Here is a 16403-nt window from a genome sequence, read left to right on the forward strand (position 1 = left end):
AGTCCGGATAGGCCTCCCTTGCCGCTAAGGAGGCCTGTGTCTATGCACCCCTAGGCAGGACTTCAGGGGAGCACACGGAGCTGGAGAGCATCCAGCAGAAGTGGGAGCCATTGGTGGGGCTCAGGATCTCAAGGGGAGGAGCTTGGCATGGCCACCAGCAAGGGGGTAGAGTCTGGGAGCCAACAAGGGCCATATCACCTTGCCCCACAACTAGAAAATGGCATCAGGCAGCAAGAAGTTCCACAACAATTCAAGATCCCATTCTGGAGCATGAATTTCCACAGAACACGCCCAAGGAGATTGCCTACTTCCTGGACAAGGAGAAGGAGTTGAACCAGACAGCCCTGGCCATGTGGGACTACCTGGGGGAGACAGAAGAGCTGGACCTGGCAGTGCACCATGCCTTTTCGCATCTGCATTGAGTTTACCATCTCAATGTGGCACAGGCCTTAAGGCAATTTCTACAGAGCTTTAGCCTCCCTGGAAAGGCCCAGAAAGAACATGGATCTGCCAATGAGCACTGGGGTTTTCCATGTTAGAGACACATGATGCTGTCTTTTGCAGAGATCATGCTAAACACCAGCCTTCATTGTCCCAATGTCCTGGACAAGTTGGGTCTGGAGTGTTTTGTGGTAGGGACCAGCATATCAAGGAGGATGGGGACCTCCCTTGGGAGCAGCTCAGAGACCTCTACTACAGCATCTGAAAGGAGCCCTTCAAGAGTCTGGGGGAGGCCAGCGCCACGGCTCACTAGGCTAATCCTCCGCCTGCGGCGCCGGCACACCGGGTTCCAGTCCTGGTCGGGGCGCCAGATTCTGTCCTGGTTGCCCCTCTTCCAGGCCAGCTCTCTGCTGTGGCCCGGGAGCGCAGTGGAGGATGGCCCAAGTGCTTGGGCCCTGCACCTGCATGGGAGACCAGGAGAAGCACCTGGCTCCTGCCTTCAGATCAGCGGTGCGCCGGCCATGGCGGCCATTGGAGGGTGAACCAACAGCAAAGGAAGACCTTTCTCTCTGTCTCTCTCTCTCTCACTGTCCACTCTGCCTGTCAAAAAAAAAAAAAAAAAAAAAAAGAGTGTGAGGGGTGAGGAGAAGCATCTGATCCACTCCTGTTTCAGTTCGGACCAGGAAGGCTGACTCCCTAAGCTGGGGAGGGGGTGAAGGCTGGGTGAAGAATGGCAGCAGTGCTGGCTCACAAATACTTCCCCCGAGGAGCCCCTAAGAATCATCGCTTGGAGAATCCTAGCACCCAGGAGGTGGATGACCTCACTGCTTTGAGCTTTACACCCTCAACAACAAGGGCCACTTCATCAAAGACTACCAATCAGAGGCTGACAGCCAGATGGTTGAGGGGAGCTTCCTGGTGTACTGGCCCTCACCCTGCTGGCTGTGAACATGGATCCCGTCTATGATTTGCTGGTGGTGAGATAGAAGTGCATCTTCATCAGGAAGCAACAGGAGACGCTCTGATCCTTTGCTCCCAACTCCATTATTTATTGTGGAGCCTCCCTACCTGGTAGCCAGGACTCTGGGCTCTAGAGCTATAGACATTTGTGGTTTCCTCATTTGGAAAATTCACCACTTCGAGCTCTTCTCATTATTTGTAGTTACCATGTTGTTTGCAATCATATTAATTATTTAATAACTAAAAAAAAGTACTGGTTGAATGAATGCATGTTTGGAAGCATTGGCACTGTGTCAGTCTATTGGATTTGAAACCAGACTCTATTTCTATATTTTGGAACTGGTGAAGTTATTGAGTATCTCTAGTCTCTTCTGTGAATTGGGACTAATACTACTACCACTGATTCAGAGTGGCATTAGGAAGATTAAATGGGTGAATACATAAAACGTCCTTAGAGTGCTACTGGTGCCTAATAAGTAGATATTAGTTTCTATTAGAATCAATAACCAGGATCATTAACCAAAGAGACCAAAGAAGAAACTCCCAGTGTTCACCTTCTTTTTTTTATTATTATTTTTTTGACAGGTAGAGTTAGACAGTGAGAGAGAGAGAGAGACAGAGAGAAAGGTCTTCCTTTCGTTGGTCCACCCCCCAAATGGCCGCTACGGCTGGTGCACTGTGCTGATCCGGAGCCAGGAGCCATGTGCTTCCTCCTGGTCTCCCAAGCGGGTGCAGGGCCCAAGCACTTGGGCCATCCTCCACTGCCCTCCTGGGCCACAGCAGAGAGCTGGAATGGAAGAGGAGCAACCAGGACAGAACTGGCACCCCAACCAGGACTAGAACCCGGTGTGCCGGCGCTGCAGGCGGAGGATTAGTCTAGTGAGCTGCAGCACTGGCCAACGTTTTTTTAAAAGATTATTTATTCATTTATTTATTTGAGAGGTAGAGTTACAGACAGTGAGAGGCAGAGATAGAGAGAGAAAGGTCTTCCTTCCCTTGGTTCACCCCCCAAATGGCCGCAACATTTGGAGCTGCGCTGATCCAAAGCCAGGAGCCAGGAGCTTCTTCTGGGTCTCCCACGTGGGTGCAGGGGCCCAAGCACTTGGGCCATCTTCTATTGCTTTCCCAGGCTACAGCAGAGAGCTGGATTGGAAGAGGAGCAGCCAGGACTAGAACCGCCTATATGGGATGCTGGCGCCTCAGGCAGAGGATTAACCTACTGCGCTATGGCACCGGCACCCAGTGTTCACCTTTTTCTGAACTTTAGCTCCTGGAATATTCCTCCACCTATCATGATCATTAGCCTGAACCAAACAATGACTAACATCTATTTTCTTGGTTTCCCTCAGTACACAACATTTTAAATCTTTGCATATCACTTTAACATTTGGCAACCAAACATCATAATGTACAACCATAGGAGTTTGTAATAATATAAGAAATGGGGTTTCCTTGCTTTTTTCTTATATATACCCATAATCACAAAGGGATTAAATTGTACATGGACCCAAGAGGAAAAATGATACTAGTTCTGGTTGTTTCTTTGAGATTACACAGAGCTCAGGTGGAACATGTACTCCAACAAAACTGTGGCTGCTGAGGTAAATTATTCAGTCTTAGAGAAAGTTATTGTCCATTTTTCTGCCTACGTTGGGTGGGGTGGCAACAGGCTGCACTTCAAAAAATCCTGCACCCCCTGATTAGGATACACCACTGAGACTATCCAGCTGGGAAGTCCTAATTTCTAGGTCTCACTCTGGAGTTACAAGTTCTTTTTGTATTTACAAGTTCTATTATGCTTTTATAGAAATGTGTGTTAGGTGTGCAAGAAATGCTGAAATGGGAAATTAGATAAGCTGTGGTTCTGGCTTGGTTTTGTTGTTAGGAATTTGCCTTTAAGGAGACTATTGGATGGAACTGTTTCAATCTTAGAAACAAAAGAGAGAAGCACAGAGAAAGGTTTTGAAGTTCCTAGAGATAATGGTCTATTTGGATGACCAGTGCATATGTATGATGTTACCCAGCAGGAATGCATCAGCTGACCTGGCAGCTGGGTTAGTGTGAGGATTTGCGGTGTGCTTGTGAAATCGAAACTGGGAAGGGAATCAGCTTTCTCCCGCTGCTATTCCTATATTGAGAAAAATGAAACTTGTGCAGTGAAAGCTCTGCCTACTCAGGTTACCAAAAGAATTTAACTGTCTTCTCCCTAGAACACAGGCCTTCGTCGGGCACTGTCTCAGCCTGGACTAAAGGAGGGGCTTGCTTGCTGTTCCCAGAATGAGGAAAGCCACCTTGAGTGGCTCTGTCAGCCTAGGACAATAGAGTGCAGTACTCCTCATGTTGGATCAGCAACCAGCAGTATCAGCACCAGCTGGGAAATTGTGAGAAAAGCAAATGCCAAGGCCTCATTTTAGACCAGTTAAATCAAGTTCTAACTGTGGCACCAAAAAATCTATGTGTTAATAAGCCTTACAGATAATTCTAACACATGCTAAAATCTGAGAACCATATGATATATTAAAACACATGTGCAAGGGCCAGTGCCATGGCTCACTTGGCTAATCCTCCACCTGGGATGCGGCGCCGGCATCCCATATTGGTGCCGGGTTCTAGTCCCAGTTGCTCCTCTTCCAGTCCAGCTCTCTGCTGTGGCCCGGGAAGGCAGTGGAGGATGGCCCAAGTGCTTGGGTGCCAGCACCCACGTTGGAGACCAGGAAGAGGCACCTAGCTCCTGGCTTAGGATCAGCATAGTTCCGGCCATGGTGGCCATTTGGGGGGTGAACCAATGGAAGGAAGACCTTTCTCTCTCTCTCTCTCTCTCTCTCTCTCTCACTGTCTCACTCTGTCAAATTAAAAAAAAAAATGTGAAAAAATTTTACGTTGGTGAAATTAAGCGCTATATTTTTACCTTGAAATTTTCTAAAAGCTTACCATCATTTTTATTCTGTGTCTACACAAAGAATGTTTGACTAAAGTTTTGATCATCTAGAAGACCTGGTGCCTAGTTCAATAATAGTCATACCTTGGTGCCCCAATGTAATTTCTTGATTGCCACAATTGGCCTATAATTAGGGAATAATGTGTTTCTATTCTATTAGTATTCTCTTTTGCATTCATTTACAAGAGACATGTGTTCCAAAATGATTCTCTTTGGAGATAGGGCCTGTTAAGAGAGAGTTAAGGTTAAATGAAGTCATATGGGTCAATGAGGGCTATACGGGCTAGTAGTGGTATATTAGGGCACCAGTGTGAATTTGACGGCATTAATGTCCTTATACAAAAAGGAAGATCTCTCCCCCCAACTCGTTCCTCTCTACACACACACAGGAAAGGCCATGTGTGGACACAGTGAGAAGGCAGCCTTATGCAAGCCATAGAGAAGCCTCAGTGGAAACCAACCCTACTGGCACCCTGATCTTGCACTTCCAGCCTCTAGAACTCCAAGACAACAGATTTTTGTTGAAGCCACTCCATGTGTGACGCTTTGTTATGGCAGCCTGAGCAGAGTAACATCATAGTAACCAGATAGCATTATGATAAGTGCAATAGGGGAGGGGGGGAAAGCAAGTAAAGAGAATAAGAGGAACTCTATATTGGTGGGGGAGGGGAGCAAGGGGCCCAAGGTCTGACAGTTGTTAAGCAATAGAGCTACAAACCTCTCTGCCCTTAATGTCTTCATTGTTAAAATAGGAATTACATTAGTACTTGCCACATAGGGCTTTATGAAGATTAAATGAATCGTTCTGTATGTAAAAGCCTGGAAACAGTGCCTGGAACACAGTAAATTCCCAGTAAGGGTTGCTCATTACTGCCCACCGCTGCCACCACCACCACCGGGGAACGGCATTTCCTCCTAGAGCCGGGGCCACACATCTAGAAGTACTCTGGGCTCCAAGGTGGATCTTTGACCATGATGTTATAGTATTGGTGGCTGACACAGCGTGGATGTTTCAGATTCCATTTTTCTTTTTATCTTCTTTTGTGTCCACAGTGACAAACTAGGATGCTACTCCTGAGGAAGAAAAGTTAGTGCCTCCATACAAAGGGATACTTGTGCTGCCAAAAGAGCAAACATTCTTAATCCATGCCAAAATTATTCAGATTTTTTTTTTTTTCAGTTAAACCATGGCTACCTGCCAAGAACTGTTTTAGCGGACCTTTAATATATTATTGTGTTTCGTCTCAGAAATAGTTATGATATATATTATGATATATTTCATAGCGATCAGGAAACACATACAAAGGGGTTAAGTAACTTGCATATGATTGCACACTTGCAGGTGGAGAATCTGCTTTGAACCTGGGAGTCTGAATCCAGAAGCAGAACTCTGCAGTCTTGGCCCTTGCCAGAACCTACATTTTTTAACTCTGCCCTTTACAACTTAACATTTTCTACAAAAGTATACTATGAAGTAGAAAGGTGACACTCTGGCCTGAGTTGGTGTTGCTATCACACAAGCTGTGTAGGTGAGGATCAGAGAATGTAAAGTCAGATGGAGTGAGATAATCTCCATACACTGCAGCTTGAGAGCTACATATGAAACATCTGGTACACCCGGGCATAGCGCCATCAAGTCATCTGACAGCCCTAGAACTGGAATGGGATATAAGAAGATCACTTGGTAAAATTCCTGTACTTTGAAGAAATTGAAACCTAACAAACTCAACAAAAATAATTTCTACAAAGTCAGAGGACCAGAATTGGTGGAAATGAAACTAATCTGTGATTTGCTAATTCCTGGTTTCACTCAGTTCAACTAGAGGAACAGAGCCAGTAGGAAGAGGAGTTATCTGTACGGATTTCTTAGAGCAGTTTGAATCCCTGCAATCGTGGGAGTCTGTGTAAGGCCTTTGTCTTCCTGTCTGACACTGGAGCTTAAAGGCTACTTGGCAGGCAACAGAGAAGGGAAGACAGACACGAATGCGAGAGCAAGGACAGGCTAAAACCCCAAGCATGAGCGTTAGGCCAATAAGGATCACTGGAACCTGAGCCAACACTCTGGCTCCGGAAGAAGCTGGAGCCTATTGTCACAGAGCTCCATAAATCCCTGGCCCAGGGTTCACAGGCAGGGAAGGAGGCTCCAGGGGAAGGTGAAGCCGTGGCTGGCCTGGCATGCCAAGAGGTTGAGCCAAGAGATCTGCAGCAATTTGCCCTGTCTAGCCAAATTTGCATTACTGCAATGACGTTTCTGAGGCAAGCTCAGACTCAGGAAAGAGGCTCTTTGGGCTCAGGGTCCTGGAGCTGCAAGGTCTAAGGCTGTCTTAGACCATTGTCTGAGGCAATGGCCTTCTTTCCGGCAGATCTTGAGGAGGTGCACGGCATCACACAGGAGATGGAGAGTGCACATTTCTGTCTAAAGCTGTGTGGTTTCCCTCTCCTTATAAAGACACCAAGCTTCAGTCACGGGGCCCCATCCTGATGATCTAGTCACTTTCCAAAGGCTCCACCTCTAAATACCATGGTTGGATTAAGTTCCCATCTTCTTAATATTATTAACAAAAGATTTTAGTCATTAAGCTCCTGCATGGGAGTGGGAATTTGGTCTAGTGGTTAAGACATCTGCCTGTCATAGCAGAATATCTGGGTTTGATTCCCAGCTCCAGAACTGGATACCAGCTTCCTGCCAGTGCATACCCAGGGAGACAGCAGGTGAAGAAATCAAAGCTTAACAAACTTAACAAAAATAATTTCCACAAAGTCAGAGGACCAGAATTGGTGGCAATGAAACTAATTTGTGATTTTCTAATTCCTGGTTTCACTCAGTTCAACTGGAGGAACAGAGCCAGTAGGAAGAGGAGTTATCTGTACGGATTTCTTAGAGCAGTCTGAATCCCTGCAATTGTGGGAGTATGTAATTGGGTACTTGCCACCCACGTAGGAGACCTGGATGGAGTTCCTGGCTCCCAGCTTTGGCCCAACAAGTGACCGCTGCAGGCATTTGGGGAAGTGAACTAACAGAGGGGATCTCTCTCTCTCTCTCTCTCTCTCTCTCTCTCTCTTTCCCCCTCTTGATTAAATTTTTGAAAAAGAACTCCTGCATGTTTTAGGGAAATGGTGGGATCATATTCGAACCATAGCATGCCCTGAGTCACCAAAAAACCCTGCCCTCCTCAAGAATAAAAAGCAAATGGCCATCTCTTTTCCACCTTCAAATCATCCACAGAAATGTCTCCTGAATTTCCTTCGATGGGAACATACAGAGAAGGAAATTCTGAGAAACGCAGGTCAGCCTAGCCAAGCTGACACATTCCAGAACCTCCACAGTTCTAAAATCTACTGCTGTCCCTAGCCTGAAACATTCATAGGAACCTGTCAGCAGTGGCTTCTGACATGGAATGTCTCATCATTGTGAGAGAATGTTGAAGAATACAATGTTTTTGAATTCTGAAATAATGGCGGAAGTCATAACACCAGAACCCTCCTCTATTAATAGATGCAGCACCAACAGATTAAGTCACTCTTCATCTTTGTGTGTTCTGTGTGGCAGAAGCTCTCACTAAAGGTCACCTCCCTCCCATCAGTTGGGGAAATGCCAGTGCACACTGGGAGTCTTGGTGCACATCCTTACCGCACAGTATTTGCCAGGGTACAAGGACCAACAGACACAAGGGATATGCCTTTCACCCTGCCAGATTTCAATAGCAATAAACAGAGGCTTTTTTTTTTTTTATCAGATCAGTGGGCCAAGATCCAGGTTGCTAATGGGCAAACATTAGTCACAGCATTTTTTTAAAATCCCTTTATGTTCCAATCAAGATACTATAACAACACAACATGTCTTGATTTATCAAATGTGAGATACAGAGAGGTCTTCAACACATGGGCTGCTTTTCAGGACTGAACAGAGCTGACATTTAAGCACCTCTTCTCCCAGAAGTACCCAAAACAAAAGGCCGCTTGGACTCAGGAGCCAAAAATGCACCCTGTCACTGGTCCTCTCTGTTGAAGATATCTATCTGTCCCGCCAAGTATTTAGGACCGACAACAATGCTATCCATGTATGTTTTCCATGCTCACTTGAGTGTTAAAATGTGAATTTCCTCTAACAGACACAATCCAAAGCAACAAGTGTGCAGAGATTCTCAGTAGAATGCAAGACAACCCTTGCCTCTTTTCTAGACTTTGTTATTATTTGATTAAATTATATCTCATAGAAAACATTGAACTATTTCAAAAAACAAACAAATCGCCCAGTGAGATTTTGCACTTTTGCACAAGGGCCCCTGGCTCCAAGCTTCCAGTAGCTCCTCCAGTGGTCTTGTATGTCAAGCATCCCAGGACTGTGAATTATAGCTATAATGATATTCCATAGCAAGAGTTTTCAAGCTTGGGGCCGGCGTTATAGCTCACTTGGCTAATCCTCCACCTGTGGCGCTGGCATCCCATATGGGTGCCAGGTTCTAGTCCTGGTTGCTCCTCTTCCAGTCCAGCTCTCTGCTGTGGCCCGGAAGGGCAGTGGAGGATGGCCCAAGTGCTTGGGCCCCTGCACCTGCATGGGAGACCAGGAGGAAGCACCTGGCTCCTGCCTTCGGATAGGCGCAGTACTGGCCGTGGCAGCCATTTGGGGAGTGAACCAACAGAAGGAAGACCTTTCTCTCTGTCTCTCTCTCTCTCACTACCTATAACTCTACCTGTCAAATAAAGAAAAAAAAGAGTTTCAAGCTCTTTTTTGTTAAGAGCCAAATAGAAAATATTTTCTGCAGCTTTGTAGGCAATGTGGTCTGTTTCTCAACCTTCAACTCTGCTGTTGTAGTGTAAAACAGTCACAGAGAACATGTGATCCAACAAAAGCAGGCAACATGCTGCACCAGAGTCGGAACATGAGCTGTCATTTGTTAACTCTTGCTCTATGACCCTATAAATTCCTCTTGCTCACAGACCATTTTGAAGAAATAAGAGCCTAGTGTTACTCACTCCACATCCTTGTATTTCAAATCGGCATTGTTATTATACACAACCTACAGCTCAGGAATATCCCACGGAGCACCCCAAATATGCCATCTCTGTCTTGACGTTGGCTAAGTCCTGTGACTACATCCTGGGCATGGTGGCTTCCTCCTCTCCTGAGCAGGATCCTGGAAACTCCTGACTTCCCAAGGTTTCAAAAATGACATTAACCATCAGCTTTGTTTTCTTAGAGCATTTAAAGAACTCTGGGCCAACTGGGTTTCAGCACCCGGGGCCTCCCAAGCTCCTGCTTCCTTGTGCCGCTCATGTGGACCTAGGAATCAGCACCTCTTCACAGAATCCCACAAATATCCATCCACCCAAGGTCGCAAATGGTTTCCCTGGGTCCTCCAGCTCCCCCACCTAAGTCCCCATTTCCTGAGGACACACAGTGCCTCCCTCATATCTCACGCCTTCCTGTACCAAGGGACAAAATGTTGTGCCCCTACTCCAAATTCAGAAAGTGTATCCGTTTATTTTTCAGAAAGAAAGTGGGACAAAGAGAAGGAAGGGGGGGGGGGGAAGAAGGCAGGAAGGCAGCAAGGAATTTCACCTGAAAAAGGAATTCTCATGCCTGTAGTCATTTAAAAAAGAAAAAGGCAGCTCACTGCACACTGACACGCTAACAGAGGAATTGTGCATCATGTAGTACCTAACTGCATCATGTTTTTTCGCTGTGTTTCTCCCTGCTGTCCCAGTTTTCTGTGTATTCCTTGTCAAATGAGAAACACAAAGAATGACATCACTGGGGAAAACTCGCCTTAGGGGGCAGGTCTCTGGGAGAGGCTGCCGGGAGTCGGCCCAGCGCGCCCCCTGGTGGCGCCTCCCGCCCTTCCATCTCCCTGGCTACAGCCAACGACCTTTGCTCAGGCTCACCCCCTCAGCTTAGCCTAGGAGACCGGCATCTGAGGCTCTGCCTTTTGGTCTTCGGGCTTCATAGTGGTTGCTCTGGGTCTGAGCACTGCCGCCCCTCGTAGCAGCTGCGCAATTGCTTGTGTTAGGTAGGAAGTCAGTTATGAGCTTATGTGTGTGTGACAGGCCTAAACAGAAGACATCTATATGCATCTGCATCTCAAAGTCATCCTAACAATGTTTCAGGGGAAGCCCAGATTTCGCATCCTGCCTGCCCTGCCCCCTTCTACCTGATAACCTGCCAGGTGGAGGCCCTCACCCCTCCTGCTTCCTGCCTGATAAATCTTCCACAATCTCCCAGGTGCAGCCCAGTATCTGCATCTCAAACACCCTGTTCCCTTCCTCAGGGCTGATAACATTTGCATCCATAAAGTCCTTTGTTTCAGACCTTCAAGAGAAGTTTTTCTATTTACATCCAAAAAGCCCTTTGTTCCAAGAGGAGCAGAGGTGGGGAAGCAAGACCCATCTCCTTAAAACCCCCAGCCTCAACTGGACTGCGCGCTCAGCTCTCTGCATCTTTGCTGAGCCGCCTGCCTGGCCTGACCTGGCCTGGCCAGGTGTACTCTCCACTCACCCATGCAGCCCCCCCCTCCCCCAGTCTGAGGGACTGGGCACTCTCTCTCAGGTCCTGTCTGGAGAGGTGCCCATCCGTCCTTACAGATGTTCCTTCTTAATAAACCTTGCTATTTTACCTCCCACTACTCTCTGTCTCACGCCTGAATTCTTTCTTGCACGAAGACAAGAACCCTGCAATTTCTCCGGTAACACTTGGACACGGAGAGCGGTTTCCACTTCAGGGGCTACATGTGAAAAGGTTCTGTCTCTGTTTGTGTTTCTTCAATTTTAACGTAATTTGTGACATTAATTCTTTTAGGGATTCCCTAGCACAGCGCTGTACTCTTCTGTTTTTCCGTTGCTTCTCCTTTCATCAAAGTCTCTTAAAAGAAATCGCTCTCTTCAGTTTTAGTTTGCACCAGACCCATGCGGGTGCAGGGCCCAAGCTCTTGGGCCATCCTCCACTGCCTTCCCGGGCCATAGCAGAGAGCTGGCCTGGAAGAGGGGCAACCGGGATAGAATCCGGCGCCCCAACCGGGACTAGAACCCAGTGTGCCGGCGCCGTGGCTTAACAGGCTAATCCTTCGCCTCTAAAAACATAATGATACTTCCCTCTTTCCCCCCATTCTCCCCACCCTCCCTCTTCCTCCTCCCTTCTTGGGAATTCTTTGTTTTCAATGGCTTCTCTCATCAGGACATTTTTCTCAGGCACTTATTAGACAAAACAGAGGACTGCACATCAGCTCTTCTGATCAGCAAGGGCAACTGAGTTCTTTCTCTTACTAAATTACTGTAGCTTATACTGAATATGTAAGACCATATTTATTATAGCTTTTGGAGCTTTAATATGGAAGTGACTTCTGATGGTCTTTAGAAATACTGAAAATAGCTTCTAACTCTTCCCATTTCTTTTCAGATCTTTGGAGATTTCTAAGATTTACTGGGTTTGTTGACTGCAGTTAACCATGGAAGAGGAAAGAAATTCAGTGACTTCTCATAAATCATTAACATGAGATTAGAAGTCTAGATTATTCTTACCTTTTCACAAGATGCTCAAAATAGTTTTGAAAAACATGTAAAAAAGTTTCACAATCTTGAAATATAAGGTAAGAATTCAGAGCAGTGTAACTGGTTTTCCTGTCACTTGCAAACTGGGGCTAGAAGGCAGTCTTCAGGATTCCAGGCATGTTACGAAAATATCATTTTAATTTACAACCAGGATGGACTACTTTTAACCAAGAGTCAAAGGATCTGGGCTCAAGTGCTCTCATATATGGTACAACGTTGAATCAGTCACTCCTGGGTATCAGAAGCCCCATCACAATGTTAGGTAGAAAGTTAGAAATTTAGCCTACACGTGTGTGGAGACAGGCCTGAAGACCAGCACCTACTGGGGAAGCTCCAGAAGTCCAGCATCTTGCACTTCAAAGTCCTGCTCAGACCCTGATAGCCTCCCAGGTGGTCCCAGCCTTTTCCTCAAGGAAAGCTCCCAGGAGAATTCTCTCCTCAGGACCAAATGGGTTACAGAGGCAATAAAACTTTCTCAAATGCCCTAAGGGAAGCCCCTCTACTCTGCCCAGAGCCAGCCAATCTGGGGAGGAATTTGCTAATTTGATAATTTTCCCCATCCTTTGTCCTGGAGGGAAGGGGGAGGTGGGTAAATAGGCTCCCTTAAAAACCTAGGGTGTTCAAACAGACTGCACATTCAGCCCTCTGCCTCTGGGCTGCCCAGGTGTATTCTCTCCATTCAACCATATAACCCTGCTCCAGGTGTATTCTCTCCATTCAACCATATAACCCCGGTCTCCCTCAGTCCCAGTGACTGGGCACTCTCTCCTTCCCTTCCATTCTGATGGATGCCCTTCCCCCAGTAAAACCTTATCACTTTGCTTTCTCTCTCAAGTCTAAATTCCTTCTGTAAAGAGAACCCCAGGGCTTCCACAGCCTTTTCTCTGGTGACAACAAGATATAAATCAAGTCTTCTTGAACATTTTCCAGCTGTTATTGTGTAATGCCATGAAATTGGAATAACTTGTTCCAGGCTGTCTGGGGAATTTAGAAACTGGATTCAATGTATAGCACTTTCAAAGCTTCTACTGTTTTAGTCTTATTCATATTCAAATATACATACAAATATATTTTCTCCCATTTTTTCTGTGCATGTAAATATATTTTTCTATTTAATAGCCTTTTCATCCTCAGCAATATGCTTCTAAAGGATGAGTTTTTCATTTCTTACTTTTATTATTTTTTTTCAGCTTCCTGTTTTAATTTCTCTGAGATCTCCTCAGGAGTTGTAGAGGCCAAGAGATTTCCCATCTTCTCATGAGGTTTACCACCCTCATCTACAGCAACATCGCTCTTCCTGAGCTCTAAGACAGACGTTGGAGATGCAGACAGAGCTCTTCCTCAGCCTCTCCTTCTGCTGGAGGCGCTGTAAGCCTGCCTCTTGCCCTGCACTATGAAGGCAGGAGCTGGGTGTCTGTTCAGTTCTGATTTTGCAATTCTCAAGGGAGTGCCTGGCACTCAACTGAAACTTGATGAATGGAAATGGGTTAAATCCTTAGGTAGTGAATAAAAGCTGGATCCCTGGCATCAGGCTACTTGAGTTGGATGCTATCTTCCTGTCTTAGTCTCTGTATCATCTCCACACCCCCTACCACTACCACCAGCACCCTGAAATGGCCCTCCTATACCCCACAGAAGGGAAGAGACAACTCTGTTGAGTGGTTAATGCTTCAACAAGATAATGAATATAGAATATTTTCAATTATATATGACTATAGTGAAGGCTTGATATATAACTATTTGCATTTTTTAAAACAGGCTTATTTGATATGATTGATAAAGGTTAACCCGCACATATTTAAAGTGTATATTTTGGTGAGATATGACACATGTACATCATTCTTTGCAAACCATCACTATAATGAAGATAATAATCATACCTATTTCCATCAAAAGTTTCCTCATATCTGTTTGTAATCCACTTCTCAGGTAACCACTAATTTTTGGCCACTGTGGATCAATTTACATTTTTGGAATTTTAGATGAACAAAATTATATGTGTAGTTTTTTGTCTACTTTCTTTTAACATAAGTGTTTAGAAGACCGTCAAACTGCTATTTACATTGTTAGTTATTTTTTTTAATTATGGAGTGATATTCCATTCTGTGAATACACCACAATTTGTTTATCCATTTATCTATTGATGAGCTTTTGTGTTGTTCCTAATTTTTGGTTAATGCAAATAAAATTTTATGATCATTTGTGTACAAATGCTTTCATATATCTCAAATAAATATTTAAGAGTAGAATAGTTAGCCATATCAAAGTTTTTTCCAAAGAGGTTATACAATTTTACACTCCTACTAGCGTGTGTAAGATTTCCAGCTGCTTCATATCTTCACCAGTCCTTTCTTTTTTGAAACAATTTTTGTGTGTTTATTTGACAGACAGAGCTCCCATCAACTGTTTACTCCCAAATGCCCACCACTGGCCAGGGCTGGGTTGCAACCAGAGCCAGGAGCCAAGAACTCAATCCAGGTCTCCCACATGAGGGACAGGAAATAATTACTTGAGCTGTCATCACTGCCTCTCATATTCTTGCATTAACAAAAAGCTGGCATCAGGAACCAGAGGCAGGAAACAAACCAGGCACTCAGATGTGGGAGTCTTAACTGCTAGGGTAACTGCCTGCTCCTCGCCAAGTCTTTCTAACTTAGCCATTGTGGTGGTAGAATGGCGGTATCGTATCATGGTTCTCATTGCATTTCCATGATGATTAACCAGACTGAGCCTCTTCTACATGTTTATCATTCACCACACTATCTTCTTTTGTGAAGTGTCCATTCAAATAGTCTTCCCATTTTTCCTTTGGGGTTTTAGTCTTCTTATTAAATTGTAAGAAGTATATTTATAATTTTGTAAGAATTTTTAAAAACAGCTGGTTGAGATATTATCCATAAACCATACAATTCACCCATTTAAAGTGAACAATAGTGTTCAGTATATTTGCAGAGTTGTGCAAACCTCACCATAGTTATTTTAGAACATTTTCAGCACCCTAAAAATAAACCTTCCACCGTGTAGTCAACAATCCACTTTCTCCCCTTTCGCTCCCCCAGCACCAGGTGACCACTACTCCACTTTTTGTCTCTATTGATTTTCCCATTCTGGACATTTCATTTAAATGGAATGGCCTTTTATACTGGCTTTTTTTCACTTAGCATATGGTTTTTAAGGTTCATCCATCTTGCAGCCTGCATTAGTAAAATTATAAAATAATATCCATTGTATACTCATAATACATTATATCCATCCATTTCTCAATTAATAGACATTGAGTTGTTTACACTTTTTTGATCATTGTGGGTAATGCTCCTGTGAACATTTGTGTAAAAGTTTTTATGTGGACTTAAGTTTCATTTCTCTTGACTATGTAACAAGGAGTAAAATTTCTGAAGCATATAACAACTATGTTTAGTCTTTTGAAGAACTGTTAAATCATTTTCCAAAGTGACCACTGGCTGTGTGTGAGGGTTCAAATTTCCCCGCATCCTCACCCACACTGGTTACTGTATCTTTTTATTATAGCCATCCTAGTGAGCACCAAGAGTTATCTCATTGTGGTTATAAAGTGTCTTTGAAGAGCAAATGTTTCTCATTCTGAAGAAGTCCAAAGTGTTGATCTTTTTTTTCTTTATGGGTTTTGGTTTAAGATTTTTTTTTCCTAATGGGTTTTTTTTTTTTTCCTCCCCTTGGAGGCTCCATAGTATTAGCTCTCAAATTCACGTGTGTGGTCCTAAGTTAATTTTTCTCTAAGCCATGGGATAAAGGTCTAGGTTCACTGGTTTTCATGTAACTATCAAACTGTCACAAAGATTATCCTTTTCCTGTTGGACTGTCTTACTTCTTGGTGAAAAATTAATTGGGGAGTCTGTTTCCTGATTCTTGTTTTTAAGGAATTTAACCTAGGACTAATTTTGCTCCAATCCAGACTCATGAATCTTCCAGCTAGTGCCTTGTACAGGACAAGGTCTCCTCACTGTAGCTGGTTGTAACATGAAATAATAATTCCCTGGGGATTTTTGCCAAAGAAAATGCTCCTTTCGCCAGTGCAGTGTAGTTTCTTCACTTGCAATGTCCCAAACACACTCAGTGGACGACTTGAGGGGATCCCTCTGCAGCTGGCCAGGGCTCCCTTTCTCTCTTCAGCTTTTGTTACTGGAAAAGCAAAGGGTCCTTGTCTTCATGCAAGAGAGAATTCAGGCGTGAGACAGAGAGTAGTGGAAAGCAAAATAGCAAGGTTTATCGGGGTAGGGACATCTATAAGAACGGATGGGCATCTCTCCAGACAGGACCTGAGAGAGAGTGCGCAGTTTGTATTTAGGCTGGGGTTTTTAAGGGGATGGGTCTTGCCTTCCCTCACCCTCTCCTTCTTCTGCTCTTGAACAAAGGACTTGTTGGATGTAAATACAAAAAAATTCCTTTCTGAGTTTTCCCCCTCAAGTTATCAGACAGGGGAAGCCTGGCTGGCATCACCCGCCTTAGAGGAAGGATGGCTATCAGGTAGAAGGGGCAGGAC

At 44.8% G+C, this 16403-nt stretch overlaps 1 protein-coding gene across 1 annotated transcript in view; it reads left to right on the forward strand.

Moving 5' to 3' along the window:
- The window catches only part of LIPA (lipase A, lysosomal acid type), a 154804-nt gene that overhangs the window by 91510 nt on the left and 46891 nt on the right, over positions 1–16403 (forward strand). The window lies entirely within an intron of this gene.

Source organism: Lepus europaeus, chromosome 17, assembly GCF_033115175.1.
Source record: "Lepus europaeus isolate LE1 chromosome 17, mLepTim1.pri, whole genome shotgun sequence".
Classification (NCBI taxonomy): domain Eukaryota; kingdom Metazoa; phylum Chordata; class Mammalia; order Lagomorpha; family Leporidae; genus Lepus; species Lepus europaeus.